The following is a 24,944-nucleotide window of genomic DNA, read 5'->3' on the forward strand; positions in this document are numbered from 1 at the left end:
CGACACACGATATGTAAAAGAGGGCATTATGAAAACGCACAGCATGTTTGCGGTGCCATTCGTTGTTAATGGCGCCCCAAACGCGTCAACAACAAAAAAATGCGCCTTTTGTCACTTAGAAAAATGCACAAAACAAATGCGGCAAAACGCGTGGTAAAAAAACGCACAAGGCTCAAAAAAAGCTACTTTGCCCCGCGTAGTGCTACCATATGCGTGTCGTATAAAAAAAACGCATTTTGGCGCACGCAAAATGCCGCTCCCACTTTCCCCACCAACACCTCTACATTTGCGCAACTGACGCACCGCATCCCAACCGACCGTAATGGCGCAATGCGTTTGAACGTTCTTCAACACATACACGTTGTACCCATTTCAAATAGGACTACTGCGAAGCGGAGTTCTACTTTAGACCGCGTCCCATGAAACATTTGCATTATTTAATAACCCCCCGACGCCATTTCCTGCTCCTCGTTCCGGAGTCGTCAACAGCTCCGCCAGCGGGCTAATAATAACCGCCTGCGTCATGGTCGCCAGGAACGGATCGATTCTTCACCGATCAATAGGACAAGGGCACTCTGCACCGCAAGGCCAACTGAAGAGGACCTGTCTCTTCTTTAGTGGCACGCGCCCTCCCGATTCCTGTCTCACCAATTTCTACCACTATAGTACAAACATCTTGCAAAATGTAGAAAAATTATTGTGTGGATGGCACCGGTGCCCAGAGGGTGCCCCCACCCCCCATGGGCAGTGTGCTGTTAGGCTGCACTATCAGCCATAACCCCATTTTTTTTCAGCCAGCGGCTGGCTTTCTCATGCAGGTAATAGGAATGGCTCAGTAGTAATTCTGTTTTATTGTACTGTATCTCTCCTCCAATAAAGCACTCCTGATTGTTAAAAAAAAGGAGTGGCTCAGTAGCCGCTGGATCGCTTTCACAAGTGGCAGAAAGGGACGATCCCCCACAATCTGCCCCCCCAAACCCCCCCCCCCCTCGAAACTCCATCAACCACCGGTGTTTCTCGGGCTTGCCGTTTTTACCAGCGCGCCCGAGAAACGATCCGACGGTGTAGCTGGCTGGTCACAGAGGCAAACACAGACCAGATTGTCTCTGATTGCCCCTGTGGCCTTGGAGGACCGGAGCGATGTTATGAAGTACAGAAATTGTATTTCTTTTTTATTTTGAGTTTTTTTATCTTTTGCTTTCTTCTTTTTTTTTTTTTTTTTTTATCTTTACTCTTTTTGACCCCAGATCTCTCATAAAGAGGACTTGTCATCCTTACCCTGTTTACCCTAAAATAAGACCTAGCGTGATTGTCGACGATGGCTGCAATATAAGCCCTACCCCCCAAATAAGCCCTAGTTAAAGTCCTTCTATGTCTTATTCTCAGGGTAGGGCTTATTTTTGGGGAAAGAGGATGGGGTTTATTTGGGGGGTAGGGTTTATATTGCAGCCATCACCGACACTCATGCTAGGTCTTATTTTAGGGGAAACAGTGTATTTCTATTACATGGGATGTTTACATTACTTGTAATGGGAATAAAAGTGATCACATTTTTTTTTTTAAAGAGACAGTGTAAAAAATAAATAAATAATAAGAAAAAATAACTCAGATCTCTTTATTAAGAGGACCTGTCATTCTTATTTCTATTACAAGGGAATAAAAGTGATAAAATAAATAAATAAAGGGACAGTGTAAACAAAAAAAAAAAAATACATAAATAAGAAAAAAATAACTCAGATCTCTTTATTAAGAGGACCTGTCATTCTTATTTCTATTACAAGGGAATAAAAGTGATAAAATAAATAAATAAAGGGACAGTGTAAAAAATAAAAATAAATAAATATGTAAAAAAAAAATAGATCTCTTTATTAAGAGGACCTGCCATTCCTATTTCTATTACAAGGGAATAAAAGTGATAAAATAAAGGGATAGTGTAAAAAAAAAAAAAAAAACATAAATAAGAAAAAAAACTCAGATCTCTTTATAAAGAGGACCTGTCATTCTTATTTCTATTACAAGGGAATAAAAGTGATAAAATAAATAAAGGCACAGTGTAAAAAATAAAAATAAATTAAATAAGTAAAAAAAAAAAAACAAAAAAAAAACCAGATCTCTTTATTAAGAGGATCTGTCATTCTTATTTCTATTACAAGGGAATAAAAGTGATAAAATTAAGGGACAGTGTAAAAATAAATAAAATAAAAAAAAAACATAAATAAGAAAAAAAAACTCAGATCTCTTTATTAAGAGGACCTGTCATTCTTATTTCTATTACAAGGGAATAAAAGTGATAAAATAAATAAAGGCACAGTGTAAAAAATAAAAATAAATTAAATAAGTAAAAAAAAAAAAAAAAATAAAACCAGATCTCTTTATTAAGAGGATCTGTCATTCTTATTTCTATTACAAGGGAATAAAAGTGATAAAATTAAGGGACAGTGTAAAAAAAAAAAAAAAAAAAAAAACATAAATAAGAAAAAAAAACTCAGATCTCTTTATTAAGAGGACCTGTCATTCTTATTTCTATTACAAGGGAATAAAAGTGATAAAATAAATAAAGGCACAGTGGTAAAAAATAAAAATAAATTAAATAAGTAAAAAAAAAAAAACAGATCTCTTTATTAAGAGGATCTGTCATTCTTATTTCTATTACAAGGGAATAAAAGTTATAAAATAAATAAATAAATAAAGGGACAGTGTAAAAAATTAAAATAAATTAAATAAGTAAAAAAAAAAAAACAGATCTCTTTATTAAGAGGACCTGTCATGCTTATTTCTATTACATGGGATGTTTACATCACTTGTAATGGGAATAAAAGTGATAAAAAAAAAAACCTAAAGCGACAGTGTAGAAAAAAATTAATAAATAATAATAATAATAATAATAAGAAATAAGAAAAAAAATCCAGATCTCTTTATTAAGAGGACCTGCCATCATTATTTATATTACAAGGGAATAAAATTGATAAATAAATAAAGGGATAGTGTGAAAATAAAAAAATTAAATAAATAAGAAAAACAGATCTTTTCTTTAAAGGTGATGAAGAGATTAGGGGTCTTTTTGAGCCTAGATCGCTCCATAAAGAGGACCTGTCATTCTTTTTTTTATATTACAGGGGATGTTTACATTACTTTTAATAGGAATAAAAGTGATAAAAAAATAATAATTAAAGGGACAATGTAAAAAAAACAAAAAACAAACAAACAATATATCCAGATCTCTTTATTAAGAGGACCTGTCATCCTTATTTCTATTACAAAGGAATAAAAATTAAATAAATAAAGGGACAGTGTGAAAATTGTGAAAATATAAAAATAAAATAAATAAGGAAAAAGAAAAACAGATATTTTCTTTAAATGAAAAGAAGAGATTAGGGGTCTTTTTGACCCCAGATCTCTCCATGAAGAGGACTTGTCATCCTTATTTTCTATTACAATTTTTAAAGAGCCCCCATCCCTCTGTGCACACGTGCAAGTCACACATGTGTAAACGGTGTTCGCACCACACATGTGAGGAATCATCGCAATAAAGTGAGAGTGATAATTCTAGCACTAGACCCCCTCTGTAACTCTGAACATGTGAACTGTAAAAATGTTCAAATCGTCGCCTAAGTAGATTTTTAAGTACCAAAGTTTGTCGCCATTCCACAAATGTGCGCAATTTGAAACTGCGACACGTTAGGTATCTATTAACTCGGCGTAACATCATCTTTCATACTTTACAAAAAAATTGGGGTATATATATATATATATATATATATATATATATATATATATATATATATATATTGTGTTTTGTTCTTAATTCATTAAAGTATATTGTTAATTCACTGGTTCCCACATAGTGACAAAAGTATCAGTTAGTGTCAGATTGTCCGCCGCAATAAGTCACTGATCACCGCCATTACTAGTATAAAAAAATAAATATATAGAAAAAAAATGCCAATATCTATACCATAGTCCCATAGATGCTATAGCTTTTGTGCAAACCAATCGATATACTCTTATTGGGATTTTTTTTTTTTTAAGCAAAAATATGTGGCAGAATACATATTGGCCTAAATTGTGAAGAAAATTGTTTTTATTTTAAATTTTTTCCATTTTTATTGCATGTGTTTTATAGCAGAAAGTAAAAAAAAAAAAATATATATATATATATATATATATATACACATACATATATTTTATCTATGTCTCTATATCTATATAGATATAGATATAGATATATATATATATATATATATATATATATATATATTTTTTATTTATTTTTTTTTTATTTATTTTTTTTCAAATGTTTCCATCCTCTGAGTGTAACGTGAGATTCTGCATGCCACCATTGCGACGTACACAGGAGACAAGCAAGCAGGCAGGTCTGGAGCCTCTTTTAATTAAGCCCCTCCCACATAACAACTAGAACACATTATAGATACAGTGTAATTATTTAGAAGACAAATTTGAAACGGATTTGGCTTGAAACAAAGTATCCAAATGAAAAATGACAAATAAAGTTACAAAAAAAATGATTTTATCAAGAACAATCAGCACTACACAGATTTTTTTAAAAAAATTCTTAGGCATTCCCTGCGTCACCCCGCGACGCGTAAAGGGTTACTCCGCCCGGCGTGTGTAATTCTCTGCGGATCCTGGCTGGGGTTTGAGGTTTCAGGTGACCAGGCTGTGGATTTCCTGACCCCGGGTCTTGTTTTCTTAAGGTTTGTGGCCTCTCAGCCCTCCAAGCAAATTACCCTGCAAAACCCCAAAGCTGTCACTGCGACGACCAGACCGCCCAGGGGGGGAGGGGGGTGGACCAGGACGGAGGAAAGCTGTGGAGGGGGGCTCAGGACTGAGGAGAGACCCCCCTTTATACACCAGAGATGGCCACAAACATATAAAATCTCACATCACTGCGCTGAAATCACGCCACTCGTCGCATGTTTTATACTTCGCGGGGGGCATAAGCGTTCTTAATTAACCACAAAGTAATCGACACTGCTGCTTTTATAAGTACACAATGTTTGACTATATATATATATATATATATATATATATAGTTATATTATAAATGTTTATACATATATATTTTTTTTTCCTTCCTTCTAATTTCTATATATTAATATACATTTTTTAATATATATATATATATATATATATATCTATATATATATATATATATATATATATATATATATATATATATATATATATATATATATATATATATATATATATTTTTTTCTTATTTAGTTATTTATTTATTTTAATTTCTATATATTAATATAATTTCTTTAATACATATATAAATATTTTTTTTCCTTCTAATTTCTATATATTAATTATATTAATATATATTTTCTTAAATATATATATATATATATATATATATATATATATATATGTATATATGTATATATGTATATATATATATATATATATATATATATATATATATATATATATATATATATATATATATATATATATTCTTATTTAGTTATTTATTTATTTATTTTTTATTTTATATATATATATATATATATATATATATATATATATATATATATATATATATATATATCATATTTTTTTATTTTTTTATATATATAGATTTTTTTATATCAATGGGGGGGGGGGGCTGCACCACAACAGCGTGCAATGCAGCAAGTTGGGGGCTGGCATTTTCATGGTTAAATTGGGAGACGATGAGGCAACATAGATGGATGGATGAACTTGTGTCTTTTTTTTCAACCAGACCAACCATGTAACTATGTAACGTATCCGCCTCCTTGCCACCTGTCAAACGCCCCTCTGAAAAGCGATCCACTGCAGATTGCTTTTCAGAGGGGGTGGCAATAATAAGTGTACGTGTGAATGCAGGGTTTGGGATGGGCATGAGAGGCGACTACCCTGGGCAGTGATCTGTGGTATCATGTGAGGTGGGGGGGAGGGGGCGCCGCGAGGAGATTGGAGGAAAGGGGATTTGTGTTGGAGTGGGGATTTGGGGGGGGCATGGCAGGCGGTAAGAGCCGCGCTATAGGAGGTGATGTGGTGATGATGGGGGATGGTACTGGGGGAGGGGGATTTGTGCTAGGAGGGGAAATTTGTACTTGGAGGGGAAATTTTAGTGGTAGAGGAGTGATGACAGGGGGGGGGGGGGGTTGGGGGGGTTGCACTAGAGGGGGTGGGATTTGTGTTAATAGGGATAATTGGGGGGGGGGGAGGGTTGTGCTAGGATTGGAAATCTGTGGATGGAAGGGGGGTGTACTTGGAGGGGAAATTTTAATGGTAAAGGAGTGATAACTGGAGAAGGGGTTTGGGGTTTTTTTTTGCACTAGAGGGGGTGATATGGTGATTGTACTTGGGAGGGGGGGGGGGGGGTATTTGTGCTAGGATGGGAAATTTGTGGATGGGGGGTGTAACTAAAGGGGAAATATTAGTGGTAGAGGAGTGATGACTGGAGGGGGGGGGGGTTGTACTAAGGGGGGTGGGATTTGTGTAACTAGGGATAATTGGGGGGGGGGGGGATTTGAGTTAGGATGGAGGGGTGGGATTTGGATTGGGTGGTGTGTACTTAGAGGGGAAATTTTAGTGGTAGAGGATTTATCCTAAAAGGGGTGATTTATTTATTTTTGGGGGGCAGCATTTGTGCATTTTGGGATTACAGTAGGCGGGTGGATTTGTATTGGGGGGAGGTGGGGATTTATACTTATGGGGTAACCAAGCAGTTTAGTGCTCAGTTTTTTTGGGGGAGGATTTTTTTTTGGGGGGGGGCGCAGTTTGTCATGTTCGCCCGGGGCTCTAGATGACCTTGTCCCGGCATTGTGTGAATGAGCCCCTAAAAAACTGGTGAATGTCATTCCAGTATTTTTTTTTTAATTTGCCGCTTTCAATAAAGAATATCCCCGGTGATCCCGCCATAAGGGTCCTTGTTCTGCCACTTCCTGTTATAGGGTGGCAACGCTCTGTCCCCGCCAACTGATTGTTCTTCTAGGGTTGTTACTCCTATGAAGTCGTTGTTTCACTGCACACTACTCAGGCGCGGTCCACTGTTGTGACCATCTGGGAGGTGGCCCTGAGAAATGCCCCGATAAATGCCCAGAGAAATGCCCAGAGAAATGCCCCGAGAAAAATGCCCTGAGAAATGCCCTGAGAAATGCCCTGAGAAATGCCCCGATAAATGCCCCGATAAATGCCCAGAGAAATGCCCAGAGAAATGCCCTGAGAAAAATGCCCTGAGAAATGCCCCGAGAAATTCCCTGAGAAATGCCCTGAGAAATGGGCAGAGAAATGCCCCAAGAAATGATTCGAGAAATGCCCAGAGAAATGCCCCAAGAAATGCCCAGAGAAATGCCCCGAGAAATTCCCAGAAAAATGCCCCCAGAAATGCCCCAGGAAATTGCCTGAGAAATTCCTTGAGAAATGAGAAGCCCTGAGAAATGCCCTGAGAAATGCCATGCTGCCATCGCTGGATGGCTGCAAAGAGGTTGTTAGAAGATCCGCATCGCTGAGATGTAAGGCTGAAGAAAGGTGGAAAACGAGGATTTCATTGTGTAATCTATACAGAGCACAGAGGCGTGACGTTCGGTTCTGGCTTACATCGACTTCTACGAGAATTTAGCGGTTGGTTCGGATTTCATTGGCCGGGATCTCAATGTAAAAGTCATTTCTCCGGGGCGGTGCGATCGATCGTCCTCCGGCGCCCTCACGGTTAAGCCATCGCCTGTCCTCATTTGACGCCTGGCAGAGCTCCTCGCCCCCAGGAACGAGTTAAAAGAGCGAGAAAAATCTGCATCATAATGAAACGCACACTCCCAGCCGGCCCGAGGATCTCGTCTCACACGCAGCGCGCTCCGACCTCGCAATCTGCCAGCACTGTAATTCCAGAGATACAAGGAAAAAAAAAAAAAGCGACCTCCTTCTGAAAATGCCAGTTTCCTGGCTCTCATTCTGCACCTCCGGCTTCAATATACTCTGACCTGCACCCAAGGGCTGCGGAGAAGGAGCTCTGACTTTGCGCGCCGCGCCACTTAGACCGCGTTCACACATCGGCGTTCTGAATCGCGGAGGCAGAATTTAATTATGTGTTTTACTTAATTGTTTATTTATAAAACTATTATTTATTTTTTTTTTTTAATTGCCACATTTAAAAAGAAAAACGCTCAGAAACGTGTGACAAAACTTGGCTGAAGCGCTATCAAAACGTCCAGCTGTGAACGGCAAAATCGCACAATGTACATTTCAGACGCCATTCGTTTTTGTGGCACCTAAAATAGAACGCAACGCGATCCTGCGGCGAAAATAAAATCGCAGCAAACCGCGTTACGTGAATCTTGTCGCTCGAATCGGGCAGATTTGGTGCATTTTTTAAAGCTTTTTGTTTTCTGCTCCATAGAAATGCATGGAAGCGCTTGATTTGAGCATTTTACCTGCGTTTTGTCGCGCGTTTCTGTGTGTTTTTCTGTTTAAATGCAATAATTAAACAAAAATAATAATAATAGTTTAATAAATAAAACAATTAAACAAAACACATGAATAAATAATAAATAAAGGAAACATGAATAATCCTAAAAACAATAAAATAACCCTAACCCTAATAGTAACCCCTACCTCTATAATAAATAAATAAAACATAACGAATAATAAAAAATAAAAAAAATAAAGCAACCCTAACCCCAGTATTAATCCCTTATATTAACCACCTAACTAAACACACAAATAATGGAAACATGAATAATAATAAAAACGAAATAAATAAAAAAACCCTAACCCCAACTCCAAACCCTAATATTAACCCCTAACCTCTATAATAAATAAATAAAACATAAAGAATAATAAAAAACAAAAATAAAACAACCCTAACCCCAATATTAATCCCTTATATTAACCACTTAACTAAACACATAAATAAATTAAACATGAATAATAATAAAAAAATATTAATTAAAACAACCCTAAACCCTAACCTTAATATTAATCTCTTATATTAACCCCTAACTCTATAATAAATAAATAAAACATAAATAACATTAAAAAATAAATACATTTAATAAATTAATTAAACATAAATAATGATAATAAATAAATAAATGTATCTTGCAATTGTTGCACGGTAAATTGTGCTGCAATTGTGGCAAACCGCATCGTGTGAAGCTTGTCGACCGAAAAAAAAAGTTTTGGAGCTTTTTTTTGTAGCTCAAATCAGTAGATTGCTGCATTTTTTTTTTTTTGCTCAATAGAAATGCAAGGAGACGCTTAATTTGAACATTTTAGCCACATTTTGTCATGCGTTTCTGAGCTTTTCTGTGCTCAAATGCAATAATTAAATAAAAATTAATAATAATAATGAATAAATAGCTCATTAAATAAAGTACAGAAATAAATAATGACCATAAATAAATAAAACATAAATAATAATAATAATAATAATAATAATAATAAATAAATAAATAAATAAAATAACTATAACCCTAATATTGATCCCTAATATCAACCTCTAACTCTATAATAAATAAATAAATAAAACATAAATAGTAATAAACAATAAATAAATTAAATAACTCTAACCCTACTATTGATCCCTAATATTAACCCCTAAATCTATAATAAATAAATAAAACATAAATAATAATAAAAAATAAATAAATAAAATAACCCTAACCCTATTATTGATCCCTCATATTAGCCCCCAACTCTGTAATAAATAAATAAAACATAAATAATAATCAAAATAAATAAAATAATCCTAACCCCTAACACTAATATTAATCCCTAATACAAGTATCTCTTACTTTACTGACAAATAAAAGAGAGGATGGAGAGTAAGAGGGGAGGAGAAGGCCTGAGCGGCAAAAATGGGACTTCTTGCTAATGTAATTGATATGAAAAATTCCATAAGGCCAGAATTTTTCCTTGCAAAGGTTGTAACCCTTGGGGGAGGGGAGGGGGGAGTGCGAGAGAGATGAAAGAAAGAGGGAAGGAATAAAATGTGAAGGAAGAAAGATTGAAAGAACAAAAAGCTAAAGGAAGAAAGAGTGAAGGAAGAAAAGCCAAAAAAAGAGCAAAGGAAGAAATAGGAAAGAGAAGAAAAAGAGAGAGGAGGAAGAAAAAGTGAAGGAAGAGAGAAGGAAGATAGAGAGATGGACGATAAGAGAGTAAGAAGAAGGAGTAGGAAAATAAAGAGAAGATAAAAAGAGTAAACAAAGAAAGAGAGGAGGAAGATATAGAGAAGGAAGATAGAAAGAAGGAAGAAACACAGAGAAGATAGAAAGAGTGAATGAAAAAAGAGTGAAGGTAGAAGGAGTTAAAGCAGAGCTACACCCAAAAAGAGAAGCTCCGCTTGTCTGTCTCCTCAGATAGAGATAATGAAGATAGAGATAATGAAGATAGAGAGAAGGAAAATAGAGAGAAGGAAGACAGAGAGGAGGAAGACAGAGAGGAGGAAGAAAGCATGAAGAAAGATACAGCTAAGCAAGAATGAGAGAAGAAAAAAAGAAAGAAAGGAGTAAAAAAAGAGTAAAGGAAGGTAGAGCGAGGGAAGATAGAATAAAGATAGAGATAAGGAAGATATAGAGAATGAAGATAGAAAGAATGAAGATAGAGAGAAGGAAGATAGAGAGAAGGAAGATAGAGAGAAGGAAGATAGAGAGAATGAAGATAGAGATAATGAAGATAGAGAGAATGAAGATAGAGATGATGAAGATAGAGATAATGAAGATAGAGGTAATGAAGATAGAGAGAAGGAAGAAAGAGATAATGAAGATAGAGAGAATGAAGATAGAGATGATGAAGATAGAGATAATGAAGATAGAGATAATGAAGATAGAGGTAATGAAGATAGAGGTAATGAAGATAGAGAGAAGGAAGATAGAGAGAAGGAAGATAGAGAGAAGGAAGATAGAGAGAAGGAAGATAGAGAGAATGAAGATAGAGATGATGAAGATAGAGATAATGAAGATAGAGGTAATGAAGATAGAGAGAAGGAAGATAGAGAGAAGGAAGATAGAGAGAAGGAAGATAGAGAGAATGAAGATAGAGAGAAGGAAGATAGAGATAATGAAGATAGAGAGAAGGAAGTTGGAGAGAAGGAAGATAGAGAGAAGGAAGATAGAGATAATGAAGATAGAGAGAAGGAAGATAGAGAGGAGGAAGAAAGCATGAAGGAAGATACAGCTAAGCAAGAATGAGAGAAGAAAGAAAGAGAGGAGTAAAAAAAGAGTAAAGGAATAAAGAGTGAGGGAAGACACAGAGAAAGAAGATAGAGAGAAAGAAGATAGAGAGAAAGAATATAGAGGTAAGGTAGAAAGAGAGGCGTAAGAAATAGTGAAGGTTGACCTAGGAAAGGAAGAAAGAGAGAAGGAAAAACTCATTGTCACAAACACCAGAGGAAGGCACACCACCCTTAGAACTCGCCATCTGATTGGCTTTAACAGGGAGAAAAGTTCTGGATTTCGGTCTGCGGTCAGATAAACCCCCCGGCACAAGGCGCTGAGCAGTATTAATGAACATCAGTAACACCTTTGTGTTTTGTTCCTTATAAGAAAAAAAAAAGTATCCAATGGGCCCCAGAGCATGCTGGGAGCCCAGTTTACCCCCCCCCCCCCCCCCATAACACCATGAGGTCATTGCCTGCACTGAGAGAATGGTCCATATGCGCCAAAATGGCTTCCACTTTACGACTTGTCAGGCCTTCCCGCTATAAACCCCCCTCGCCGATTGCCTGCGGTCACACACGTACACCTTGGTGGCTTTGTGGCCAAGTCTAACACCTTGTGTTCCCTCCATAAACCAGCTGGGCTGCACCTGATGGAAAGCAGATGTCCTCATGGCTGCCAGGTCCCTCCAAGGCCTGTGGAGGGGTGAGGGGGGGCCCCGGCTATGCTATTAGACAGACCATCCAGGCTGTTCCTGACTTGAGCGAAGGGGCAGAAAATCCATCTCCGCTGTGTCTAATCAGCACATCCGTGTCTGATGAAATTTGTATTTATTAGGCCAAAAGCCTTGTTTTATCTGTATGGAGATAACCCTACAGGAACAAGGGCTGCAAAACGAATCTCCACCCCTCCAATGGGGCTCAGGTTGTCCACGCTGGGGCCTTAGGCAAGGGGGAGGGTGGGGGACAAGAGTGCCTTGGCATGGAATACAGATGGTAAACTCTCCACCAAGTAGGCTCAGAATGAGGTATAACCAGAGCATTGAGGGAGCACCTACACATGGACAACTGTTGCCAATTTAACTGCAACAAGTCAAAGCCTACGACTGGCAGTGCCTTCAAGTATCAGACGCCCCAGAGTGATATTTTAGTTCTAGGTTTTGCCTGGTAGCTCCTGGACTCTTACAAGTCATGGATCCTCCAACAGTGATTTCTGCCTCCCATAATTCCTCACTTGCGCCAACTTGGGACTTTTGGGTGCCCCACCTATTTTTGTTTTCCCTATTACACTCTCCACAATATAAAATAAATACAAATCCAGCAAACATGGTGGGAACCCCTCACAATGGACAAAGGAAGTATGTAGACCTGGGAACTTAGCACAGTGATGGTGAGGACCCCTCATAATGAGCAGAGCAGGTGTACAGACCCAGGAACTCAGCACAGGGCTGGTGGTAACCCCTCATAATGGGCATGGCAGGTGTTCAGACCCGGAAACTCAGCACAGAGATGGTGGGAACCTTTCATAATGGACAAAATAGGTGTACAGAGCCAGGACCTCAGCACAGGGCTGGTGAGAGACCCCCAGAATTGACACAGGAGGTATATAGACCTAGGAGCTCAGCACAGGGATGGTGGAAACCCCTCATAATGGACACAACAGGTGCACAGACCCAGTAACTCAATACAGTGGTGGTAAGAACCCCACATAATGGGCACAGCCTGTGTGCAAAGCCATGAACTCAGCAAAGAGATAGTGGGAGCCTCTCATAATTGACACAGGAGGTATGTAGACCCAGGAACTCAGCACAGGGGTGGTGGGAACCCCTCAAAATGAGCACAGCATGTGTACAGAGCCATGAACTCAATACAGGGATGGTGAAAACCCCTTATAATGAGCACAGCATGTGTTGAGACCGAGGAACTCAGTACAGGCATGGTAGGAACCCCTCATAATGGACACAGCAGGTGTGCAGACCCGTGAACTCAGTACAGGGATGGTGGAACCCCTCATAATGGGCACAGTAATGGGCACAGCAGGATTACAAATTCAGAGATCTCATCAATTGATAGAGAATAGTTAGAGGAAAAAAAAACAGTTGGCTTCTCACTGTCTAGCTTCCATCAATTGATGTTGTATAAATACAGTTTGGGTGGACTGGCCTTTTGTAGATGTAAACCTAATCACTAAAATCTCAGAGATGCTTTTACATGTTATTGTAATTCTAAAAATGTTTCCAATATTAAATCTGCAGCCTTCATTAAAACAATCCCTGATGAAGGTCCTTGTTCATGGTGTTTCCTGTTGCAGGGTGACAACACAGGAGAGCAATTGGGGAAATGGGGACAGAGCGTTGTCACCCTGTAACAGGAAAGCACCCTGTCACACAGGCTTCTATTGGCAACTACAAGTTGCAATTTCAACACATTACACAGAAATGGCCCATTGTTGTCACCTATAGGGAACCCGCCTGGAGAAATGCCATGCTGCCATCGCTGGAATGCCTGTAGGCTACAAACAGGCAGCAGGAGACCAGTGGCATTGGGATGCACCAAAAAATGATAAAGGTCAAAATTAGTATTTTATTTAAAAAAAATGCCAAATATGCAGTGCAAGAACAATCTTTTCAATCTGTGTACAATCAGATGGTCCGTAGCTGTTGGCCAATGTAAAGCAGATCGTACAATCACACTGTAACAAGTGTGACCAGCTTAGCTTGCCATCAAAACTCCAGCCAAGAGTTATCCATTGTGGAGAGGTCACATGTCATTACCCAGAACCCCCCTCTCCTCCACAGATGTCAAGCCATGATAGGCAGACAAAAGCTGGCAGATTAGACCCCTCTGACAGATCGGACACTCGCCATTGTGCTCCCAATCTTCACGCTTCAGGCAAATTGGTTTTGTTTTTGCAGCCTGGATTGTATGCATTCCTATACACATAGCTCTGACATATACCACAGTGCTGTACAGAGAACACTGAGCCGGTCACATCAGCCTCTGCACCAGAGGAGCTTACACTCTAATTCCCCCCCCTCCCCCAACACATACACACACACACACATTCGTACATTATTATTATTATACTTTTCACCGCAGTGCTGTACAAGGAACACTGAGCCGGTCACATCAGCCTCTGCACCAGAGGAGCTTACACTCTAATGCCCCCACCCCACAGTCACACACTATTATAAGTTTATATAGCTCTGACATATACTGCAGTGCTGTACAACACTGAGTCAGTCGAATCAGTCTCTGTACCAGAGGAGCTTACACTCTAATGCCCCGCCCACACACACACACACATTCGTGCATTATTATTATTATTATACATTTCTATAGCTCTGACATATACCGCAGTGCTGTACAGAGAACACTGAGCCAGTCACATCAGTCTCCTCACCAAAGGAGCTTACACTCTAATGTCCCACCACCACAGACACACACTATTATGCATTTTTATAACTCTGACATATACCAAAGAGCTGTACAACACTGAGCCAGTCACATCAGTCTATGTAAAAAAGAAGAGCTTACACTCTAATGTCCCCCCACAGTTACACACTATTAATATTATTATGATTATCATACATTTATATAGCTCTGATATATACCGCAGTGCTGTACAGAGAACACTGAGCCAGTCACAAATCGGTCTCTGCACCAGAGGAGCTTACACTCCAAAGCCCCCTGCAACCATGCAGACATACACCAGTAGTCACATTGTGTGGCGGCACAGCCACTTGTATTCTCCACCAGGGGCGCCTGTGATAGAATGACAACACAGAAGCACAATTGTTATACAGTTGTCACCCCATAACAGGAAATGGCTGAAAAAAGAACCCTCGTGGCAGGATCACCGATATTGCTTCAAGGGAAGCTGCAGATTCAGAAAAGGCCGAAAATGACTTTTGGATTTGCATTGACGTGCTTGAAGCTTCTATGAAGTTTAATCGATCAATCTAATTTCCATCCACTTTAACAGCAGCGTTCTCAGCCTGCCATGTGCGCCCCTTCAGTTGGCCATTGGGATGCCTATCGGGTCTGACGGGGCACACGACCAGGTGACAACGCTTCTGCCATTTGTGAAGCAACAGCGTAGCGTTGTCAGCCTGCAAGAGGAAGTGCTGTCACCATCTGGATTCTCCATGCAGGGCCAGGACAAGGGGGGTGGGCAGGAGAGACAGCTGCCCTGGGCATAGCAGAGCAAGAAGGCAGAGAATGAACGTAGGGAAGAACACCTATTCTACAACATACATCTGCAGTTCTGCATCCTTGATGGACCTTTCCTGGTATTGCCTCTGGAACAGTTTGCTTAAGAAATCTGCATACAATGAGTCATGATACTGAACATACCTTAACCCAGAGACGGTGAACCTTGGCACCCCAGATGTTTTGGAACTACATTTCCCATAATGCCATTGCTCATGAACTCTTCAGTGTAGTTGAGCATCATGGGAAATGTAGTTCTAAAACATCTGGGGTGCCAAGGTTCCCCAATGCATCACTGCCTTAACCCATTGGCGCAGGCCTTACGCAAATATGTGCCCTCTCGGCACCTGATCTTCAGAGCCCGGGGGGTCGCATATTTGCGTTAAGTGCCCACAATACACCTGTGCCGAGAGTGCGCTTGCTGCGGGTTCCCTGCACAGTTATCATCACTTTACCGAACGCTCCTGATCACTCCTTGCCATCGGGAGACTTTGGACCATGTGACCTTAAGCTGTGCCCCTCGGCTCCCGGCGCCATAAACCTCTTAAAGGGCTGGGAGGCGCCAGTGCCAAGAGGTTAAAATAGATTAAAGGCCGTGCGCTGCCTTAATGCAACCTGCATTGTTTTTTAGGGCAGCCTATCAAAATGCGCAGGCTGCCAATGAACCCTATTGGACGTGACCCTTGTGACGCAACGTATTGGGGGAGTGCCATTCGAAAAGTGAACACAATTGCATTAGTGTAAATAAACTCTTTGGTTTTACATATACTTGCTCAGTGTATTAACGCATGCGTGGTGTGAATGGGCCCTTTTCCAACCTGTGGTTCGCTGCGGTGCTCAGGTGCAATCGTAAAAAAAAAAAGCATCTGCGTTTATTTGGTGGTCGAAGTTTGCCCGTTCCGTACTTTAGTCATCAGACCCAGAATCTCATGCATTAAATGGGGTTAAATGTAAAAAAAAAAAAACGAATCGATACGTCGCATTTCCGCTGTCTGAAGCGCCTAATCCCTTATCATAACAACACGGCGAGCATAAATATATTATTATGCGGTTTATTTATCCAATCAACATGTGTCTAGCGTGTTTGCGAGCGTCGCCTCAAGAATTTCTGAATTTTTCCAACGCAAAGACCTCACCGCAGATGCTTGCTATTTACGCGAGCGGAATCCATACATCACGTCGTCACGTCTATTTACACACACGCGCGCGCGCGCTTAGCGAGCCGAATACAGATCTACAGATACGGGGATACCGTGCTCTGGCCTATAGAAGAAAAGAAAAAAAACACAACGCCATAATTCCACCGCAGTCAGCGAATGTCGCTTGTTGTAGAAGGTGGACAACTTAGGCAACTAGAAGACACGGCTTGTGGAATGTAACAGTTTTGTTTTGTTTTTTTTACTCAACGACAAACACCAACAATGTTGCAACCAAAGTTTGTAAAACGTTACTAAGTATAATCATTGTTTATGTTACTCGGGATGTAGTGAGGGTATAAATAGCCGAAACAACATAACAATAAACAGAGAGCAACAAAAACTACAACTGAGTGTTCTCCTAGACTTCCCCCGAAAATATCACCAATTCGTTCCGACTGCCTACAGCAGCCTCTCTCAACCCTTTTCGGCACAGAGGAACCCTTGAAATAACTTTTCCGCCTCAGGAAACGACAACTTATGATAAATTAGTTCAAGGGGTCTCCAAACTGCGACCCGGGGGCCCGATGTGGCCCATTGCTTGCTTTTATCCGGCCCTTTTGGCACTATTTCATCCACTGATATCAATTATGGGGCACAATTCCTCCTAATGACACCAAAGATGGGGCACAATTCCTCCTAATGACACCAAAGATGGGGCACAATTCCTCCCCATGACACCAAAGATGGGGCACAATTCCTCCCCATGACACCAAAGATGGTGCACAATTCCTCCCCATGACACCAAAGATGGGGCACAATTCCTCTCATTGACACCAACGATGGGGCACAATTACTCCAACTGAAACAAACAATCGGTATTATTTTTGGGGCATTATCTGGCCATTTGGGCCATTATTTCATCCACTGACACCAACGATGGGGACAATTCCTCCCAATGACACCAACAACGGGGAACAATATCCCCCACTGAAACGAACGATGGGGCATTATTTTTGGGGTATTAGTCGGGGCGTTATAAAAACCCTTAGGGCACTATTTCAGCCACCGACACCAATGATGAGGGACAAGTACTCCCAATAACACAAACGATGGGGCACAATTCCTCCCAATTACACCAACGATGGGGTACAATTTCCCCCAATGACAGGGCACAATTCCTCTCAATGACACTAATGATGGAGCACAATTCCTCCCAATTACACCAACGATGGGGCAAAATCCCTCCCAATGACATCAACAATGAGGCACAATTGCTCCCAATGACACCAATGATGGGGGACAATACCTTGCAATGACACCAATGATGGGCAACAACTCCTCCAAATGACATTAACAATGGGGCACAATATCCCCCACTGAAACAAACGATGAGGCATTATTTTTGGGCCATTATTCGGGGAGTTATCAAAACCCTTGGGGCACTATTTCATCCACTGACACCAACAATGGGGGACAAGTACTCCCAATAACACAAAAAAGGGGGCACAATTCCTCCCAATTACACCACCAATGGGGCACAATTTCCCCCAATGACACCAAAGATGGGGCACAATTCCTCTCAATGACACTAATGATGGAGCACAATTCCTCCCAATTACACCAACGATGGGGCAAAATCCCTCCTAATGACATCAACGATGGGGCACAATTGCTCCCAATGACACCAATGATGGGGGACAATACCTTGCAATAACACGAATGATAGGCAACAACTCCTCCAAATGACATCAACAATGGGGCACAATTACTCCCACTGAAACAAACAATGAGGCATTATTTTTGGGGCATTATTAGGGGCGTTATCAAAACCCTTGGGGCACTATTTCATCAACTGACACCAACAATGAGGGACAAGTACTCCCAATAACACAAAAAATGGGACACAATTCCTCCCAATTACACCACCAATGGGGCACAATTTCCCCCAATGACACCAATGATGGGGCACAATTCTTCTCAATGACACTAATGATGGAGCACAATTCCTCCCAATTACACCAATGATGGGGCAAAATCCCTCCCAATGACATCAACGATGGGGCACAATTGCTCCCAATGACACCAATGATGGGGGACAATACCTTGCAATAACACCAATGATAGGAAACAACTCCTCCCAATGACATCAACAATGGGGCACAATTACTCCCACTGAAACAAACGATGTGGCATTACTTTTTCCCACTGACGTCGGAACCTTTTCTACTCATAATAGAAACAGTTCGGCCCTCCTAGTGTCTGAAGGACAGTAAACTGGCCCTTTGTTTGTACATTAGTGCAAGGTTTCTAAACTAGGGTTCCTCTAGAGGTTGCTAGGGGTTCTTTGAGCAATGACAACATTCCACCTCTCAGATAAGTTCCCACTGACACCATTATTCTTTTTAGCTCTCTGTAAGAGTGCAATTCTTCCCAATGACCACAAGTGTAAGGAGCATTCTTCCCACTGACCATCACGCTAATGTATCATGAGTTGTGGATATAGTAATGTTTAGCAGGGGTTCCCTGAGACCGAAGGGTTCCTTTGTGTTGAAAAGGTTGAGAAAGGCTGCATTAGTGTGATAGTCAGTGGGAAGAATGCCCCTTACACTTGTGGTCATTGGGAAGAATTACCCCCTTACAGATAGATAAAAAGATCAATGGTGTCAGTGGCAACTTATTTGAGAGGCAGAAGTTGCTCATTGCTCAGGGAACCCCTAACAGCCTCTGGAGGAACCCTCAAGGAACCACTAGCAACCCCTGAAGGAACTCTCAAGGTAATCCTAGCAACCTCTGGAGGAACCCTTAAGGAACCCCTAGCAAGCTGTGGAGGAACCCTCGAGGAACCCATAGCAACCTCTGTAGGAACCTTTGAGGAACCACTAGCAACCCCTATCAACCTTGTAAGGAGCCACTAGCAACTTCTGGAGGAACTCTCATGGGACCCCTAGCAACATCTGAAGGAACCCTGAAATTCCATGAAACCCTGGTTGAGAAACCCATGCATGTTAACACATAGGATCGCACAACCCATTGGCTCTAAAAGATAAGATAGATAAAAAGATCAATGGTGTCAGTGGTAACTTATCTGAGAGGCAGAAGTTGCTCATTGCTCAAGGAACCCCTAACAACCTCTGGAGGAACCCTGAAGGAACCCCTAGCAACCTCTGTAGGAACCCTCAAGGAACCACTAGCAACCCCTATCAACCTTGTAAGGAGCCCATAGGAACCTCTGGAGGAACTCTCAAGGTAATCCTAGCAACTTCTGGAGGAGCCCTTAAGGAACCCCTAGCAAGCTATGGAGGAACCCTCAAGGAACCACTAGCAACCCCTATCAGCCTTGTAAGGAACCCCTAGCAACCTCTGGAGGAACTCTCAAGGTAATCCTAGCAACTTCTGGAGGAACCCTTAAGGAACCCCTAGCAATTTATGGAGGAACCCTCAAGGAACCTCTAGCAACCTCTGTAGGAACCTTCAAGGAACCACTGGCAACCCCTATCAACCTTGTAAGGAGCCCCTAGCAAGCTCTGGAGGAATTCTCAAGGGACCCCTAGCAACATCTGGAGGAACCCTGAAATTCCATGAAACCCTGGTTGCGAAACCCATGCATGGCTCTAAAAGATAAGGTCCTTCCCAACTGCAAGCACCACATGGTGCCCCCTATTACCCCTGGTTGAGAAACTCTGGACATATATTGTCACTTTTCTGCCACCAGGTCCAGCCAACATTGTACAACTCACTGCTGGTAATGTAGTAGCAACAGATCTCCAGGAAGGACAGAGAATAAATACAGTTTATTTGGCTTTGTACTTTTTTTGCTACTGTATTGCAGTGTATACATGACACTTCTGTACACAGCTTCTCTTTTTTATTGTTGTTTTGATTGCCAAATCCCTCCTGACTGTAGGCTATACTTCCCATGCTATAGCCTACCGAGTCATATAATAGGAGAACACAAATTATAATAAAACTAATGCTCTAAGTTATAACAGTAATAAGACCCAAATTATGCTACAACTAGTGTCGGGACTTCAACAATCCTACAACACAACTGATATAAAACGAGTTGTATAATACTACAGCACAAACGATATAAAAAAAATGCCACAAGTTGTATAATACTACCACACATATCATATTAAAACTAATGTCATGAGTTGTATAATACTATACCACAAACGATATAAAAAAAAATGCCACGAGTTGTATAATACGAGTTGTGCATTTTATAGCATACCATTTGTTTTATATCTGTTGTGTTGTAGTATTATACAACTCATGCCATTTGTTTTATAGCATTTGTGTGGTCGTGGTTGTGGTTGTGTCCACACAAATGCTATAAAACAAATGCCATGAGCTGTGTAATACTACAACACAACAGACATAAAACAAATGCCATAACTCGTAGAACATCACAAGTCAAAGGTCATTTAAACCAGTTCTTTAAGTTATACAATGCCATAACGCAAAATGATATAAACTAATGCCATGAGTTGTCTAATACTACAACACAAAAGATAGTGAAACCGATGCCAAGGGTTGTACAGTACTACAACACACAGGCTAGCAAAACTAGTTCTAACAGTTATACAATACTACAACAAAAACTATAATATGATAGTGTAATGAGTTGTATAATACTACAACACAAGGGATAGTAAAACTAGTTCTAACCCTTATACAATACTACAACACAAATGATATTATGTTAGTGCCGTGAGTGGTACAATTCTACAACACAAATGATAATAAAACAAATGCAGTAAGTTGTATAATAATAATACAACACAAGTTTTAGTAAAACCGATACCATGGATTGTATGATACTACAACACATATCATATTAATACTAAAGCCATGAGCTGTATAATACTACAACACATATCATATTAATACTAATGCCATGAGCTGTATAATACTACAACACATATCATATTAATACTAATGCCATGAGCTGTATAATACTACAACACATATCATATTAATACTAATGCCATGAGCTGTATAATACTACAACACATATTATATTAACACTAATGCCATGAGCTGTAAATGATACTAAAACTAGTGCCAGGATTTCAACAATACTACAACACAACAGATATAAAACTAATGCCATGAGTTGTAGAACACTACAACACAAAGGTTATTAAAACCAGTACTTTGAGTTATTCGATATCATAACACAAATGATATTAAAACGAATGCCATGAGTTGTCTAAAACTACAACACAAACAATAGTAAAGCCGATTCCATAGGTCGAACAGTACTACAACACACACACGCTATTAAAACTAGTTCTAAACTTTAAACAATACTACAACACAAAAGATATTAAATTAGTGCCATGAGTTGTATAATACCACAACACAAAAGATATTATGATAGTGCCATGAGTTGTATAATACCACAACACAAAAGATATTAAATTAGTGCCATGAGTTGTATAATACCACAACACAAAAGATATTATGATAGTGCCATGAGTTGTATAATACCACAACACAAAAGATATTATGATAGTGCCATGAGTTGTATAATACCACAACACAAAAGATATTAAATTAGTGCCATGAGTTGTATAATACCGCAACACAAAAGATATTACGATAGTGCCATGAAATGTATAATACTACAACACAAGTTAAAGTAAACTTAATGCTGTCAGTTGTATACTACAACACAAATTATACCACGGATTGCATAATAATACAACACAATCATATTATAACTAAATGTCATGAGTTGTCTAATACTACAACACGCAAACAATAGTAAAATCAATGCCACAGGTTGTACAGTACTACGACACATGCTATTAAAACTAGTTCTAAACTTTATACAATACTACAACACAAAAGATAATAAATTAGTGCCATGGGTTATATAATACCGCAACACGAGTTAAAGTAAAAATAATGCTGTCAGTTGTAGAATACCACAACACAAATTATCCAATGGATTGTATAATACTACAACACAATCATATTAAATCTAATGCCATGAGTTGTATAGTACTACAACAGGAGTAAAACTACTGCCATGAGATGTATATTACTAAAACACAAGTTAAAGTAAAACTATTACCATGAGATATATAATACTACAACACAAGTTAAAGTAAAACTATTACCATGAGACGTATAATACTACAACACAAGTTAAAGTAAAACAATTACCATGAGATGTATAATACTACAACACAAGTTAAAGTAAAACTATTACCATGAGACGTATAATACTACAACACAAGTTAAAGTAAAACAATTACCATGAGATATATAATACTACAACACAAGTTAAAGTAAAACAATTACCATGAGATGTATAATACTACAACACAAGTTAATGTAATACTATTACCATGAGATATATAATACTACAACACAAGTTAAAGTAAAACGAATCCCATGAGATGTATAATACTACAACACAAGTTAATGTAAAACTAGTCCCATGAGATGTATAATACTACAACACAAGTTAAAGTAAAACTATTACCATGAGACGTATAAAACTACAACACAAGTTAAAGTAGAAACAATGTCGTGAGATGTATAATAGCACAATACAAATGCTAATAAATCAAACGCAGTGAATCATATAATACTACAACACACGTTAAATTACAACTAATGCCATAAGATGTATAAAACTACAACACAAGTTAAAGTAGAATTGTCATGAGTTGTATAAATACCACAACTGCAAGCTACTGCCATAAGCCCAAAAGCTACAAACACGTCAAACTTCGCTCCGATACCTCCGGCAGCTTTCCTAGACGCTTGTGAAGACTTTCCCAGACCCTACGAAGAGTTTGGACCCTTCAGAGAAAGCCGGGGGAAGAAGACTCTGGCAGCAGAAGAAGGCTCGGCGAACTAGGCCCGAGCTTGGTGTTCAGCACTGAGTAGAAGTCCCGTAGACTCGGGATCCCGAATCTACGCTACTCAACATCCTAGGGATCTGCGGTGCAAACTTTGTTTTGCAAAATTTCAGACGTTGACGTTCCTCGGGCCAACGTAAAACACAAAACGAGAACGGCCCGGAGGGTTTTCCTACAAGTAGGAAAGTCAAAATTCGTACTCACCAGGAAGAGCCGGAGGAGGAGGAAGAGGACGGGGAGGGTTTGCAGGCAATCCTTCGTCCCCCCGAAAAAAAGTCGAGGACTTGGTAAAGTCTTTGGGGGGTGGCCTTTGTTTTTTTGGAGGTTCTTTAGCTGCGGTGAAGTTGGGTTGAGTTGGCCAGCATGTTCTGCGGCACGGCTTTTGCTCTGTGCCTCTTTTTTTGGATGACTGCTCTCTAAAACAATCCCTTGTTTGGCTGGATAGGAGCCTCCCCTGAGAGCGAGGGAGAGGGGGGGAAGGGACTGGGATGGCAGGAGGTACTCTGGGATGAGAGAGGAGAAGGGACTTTACTACATCCAGACTCAGTTCAGGATCTCACAGAAAAAAAAAGAAAGAAAAAAAAGTGGGGAGCCCCGTCCTGGGATTATGGTTTCTGCTAATTGCAGACAAGCCACATGAAGAGTCCGAGGTGGGAAAAGAAGTTTTATAAGAGCAGGCTGTGCTGGAGTTTTTTTTTTTTTGCAGAGCAGACCCTCCCCCAGTGTTTTGTGGGGCAGTTGAAAGACCCTCATTCCCTCCCCCTATTCATGAGGGGTCTGTGCAGCTGCTCAGCAAAAGAGAAGAATCACATTCTCCTCGCTGGTCACAGCCAGCAGATACGGCCCCCTCCCAGACTTTGTGGAGGGGGGGGGGGGTGGTGCTGCCTAGGACTGAGCCTGCCATAGACCGGTGTGCCCACCGGGGGCTACGGGCCAGCTTTACCAGGGCCACCAAATGTCAGCTTAGGTGATATGGGAAGGGTAGGAGGGCTGCCTGACCTCAAAATCCAGTTTTGTCCCTGGAATGTTTTTTTAAATTGTCCCTGGAATTTTTTAATGTCGTCCCTAGATTGTTTTTTTTTTTTTTCATCCCTGAAATATTTTTGATTTCGTCCCTGACTTTTTTAATTCATCCCTGAATTTTTTTACACTTTATTTTGTCCCTGAATTTTTTTTAAATATGCGCCTGAATTTTTTTATTTTATTTCGTCCCTGTATTTTTTATTTTATTTTGTCCCTGATTTTTTTTTACATTTTATTTAGTCCCTAATTTATTATTTTAATTTTATTTTATCCCTGAGTTTTTTCATGTTGTCCATTAATTTTTTAAAATTTTAATTTAATCCCTATATCTTTTGGTTTATTTCACCCCTTAATTTTTTTTTACTTCATCATTGATTTTTTTTATTTTATTTTGTCCCTGAATTATTATTTTTTTTTATTATTATTTGTTGTCCCTGAGTTTTTTTCATATTGTTCATTCATTTTTTTTTAATTTTAATTTACATCTTTTGGTTTATTTCACCCCTGATTTTTTATTTATTTTTTCTCCCTGGAATTTTT

The 24,944-nt window shown here is 39.6% G+C and overlaps 1 protein-coding gene across 2 annotated transcripts in view; it reads right to left on the reverse strand.

The window, feature by feature from the left end:
- The window catches only part of BOC (BOC cell adhesion associated, oncogene regulated), a 106,754-nt gene extending 82,699 nt beyond the window's left edge, over positions 1-24,055 (reverse strand). Inside the window, exon 1 of one of the 2 annotated variants that reach the window (XM_077479681.1) lies at positions 23,586-24,055. The gene's annotated coding sequence lies outside the window, so the exon portion shown is untranslated. Of the gene's footprint in view, positions 1-23,261; positions 23,490-23,585 lie in introns of those variants that run through there. The other variant, XM_077479682.1, reaches the window with a different exon arrangement.
- Between the last annotated feature and the right edge of the window lie 889 nt (positions 24,056-24,944).

The sequence above is a fragment of the Lithobates pipiens genome, unplaced genomic scaffold (assembly GCF_037356315.1).
Source record: "Lithobates pipiens isolate NorthernLeopardFrog02 unplaced genomic scaffold, aLitPip1_a1.2 Scaffold_16, whole genome shotgun sequence".
Taxonomy (NCBI): domain Eukaryota; kingdom Metazoa; phylum Chordata; class Amphibia; order Anura; family Ranidae; genus Lithobates; species Lithobates pipiens.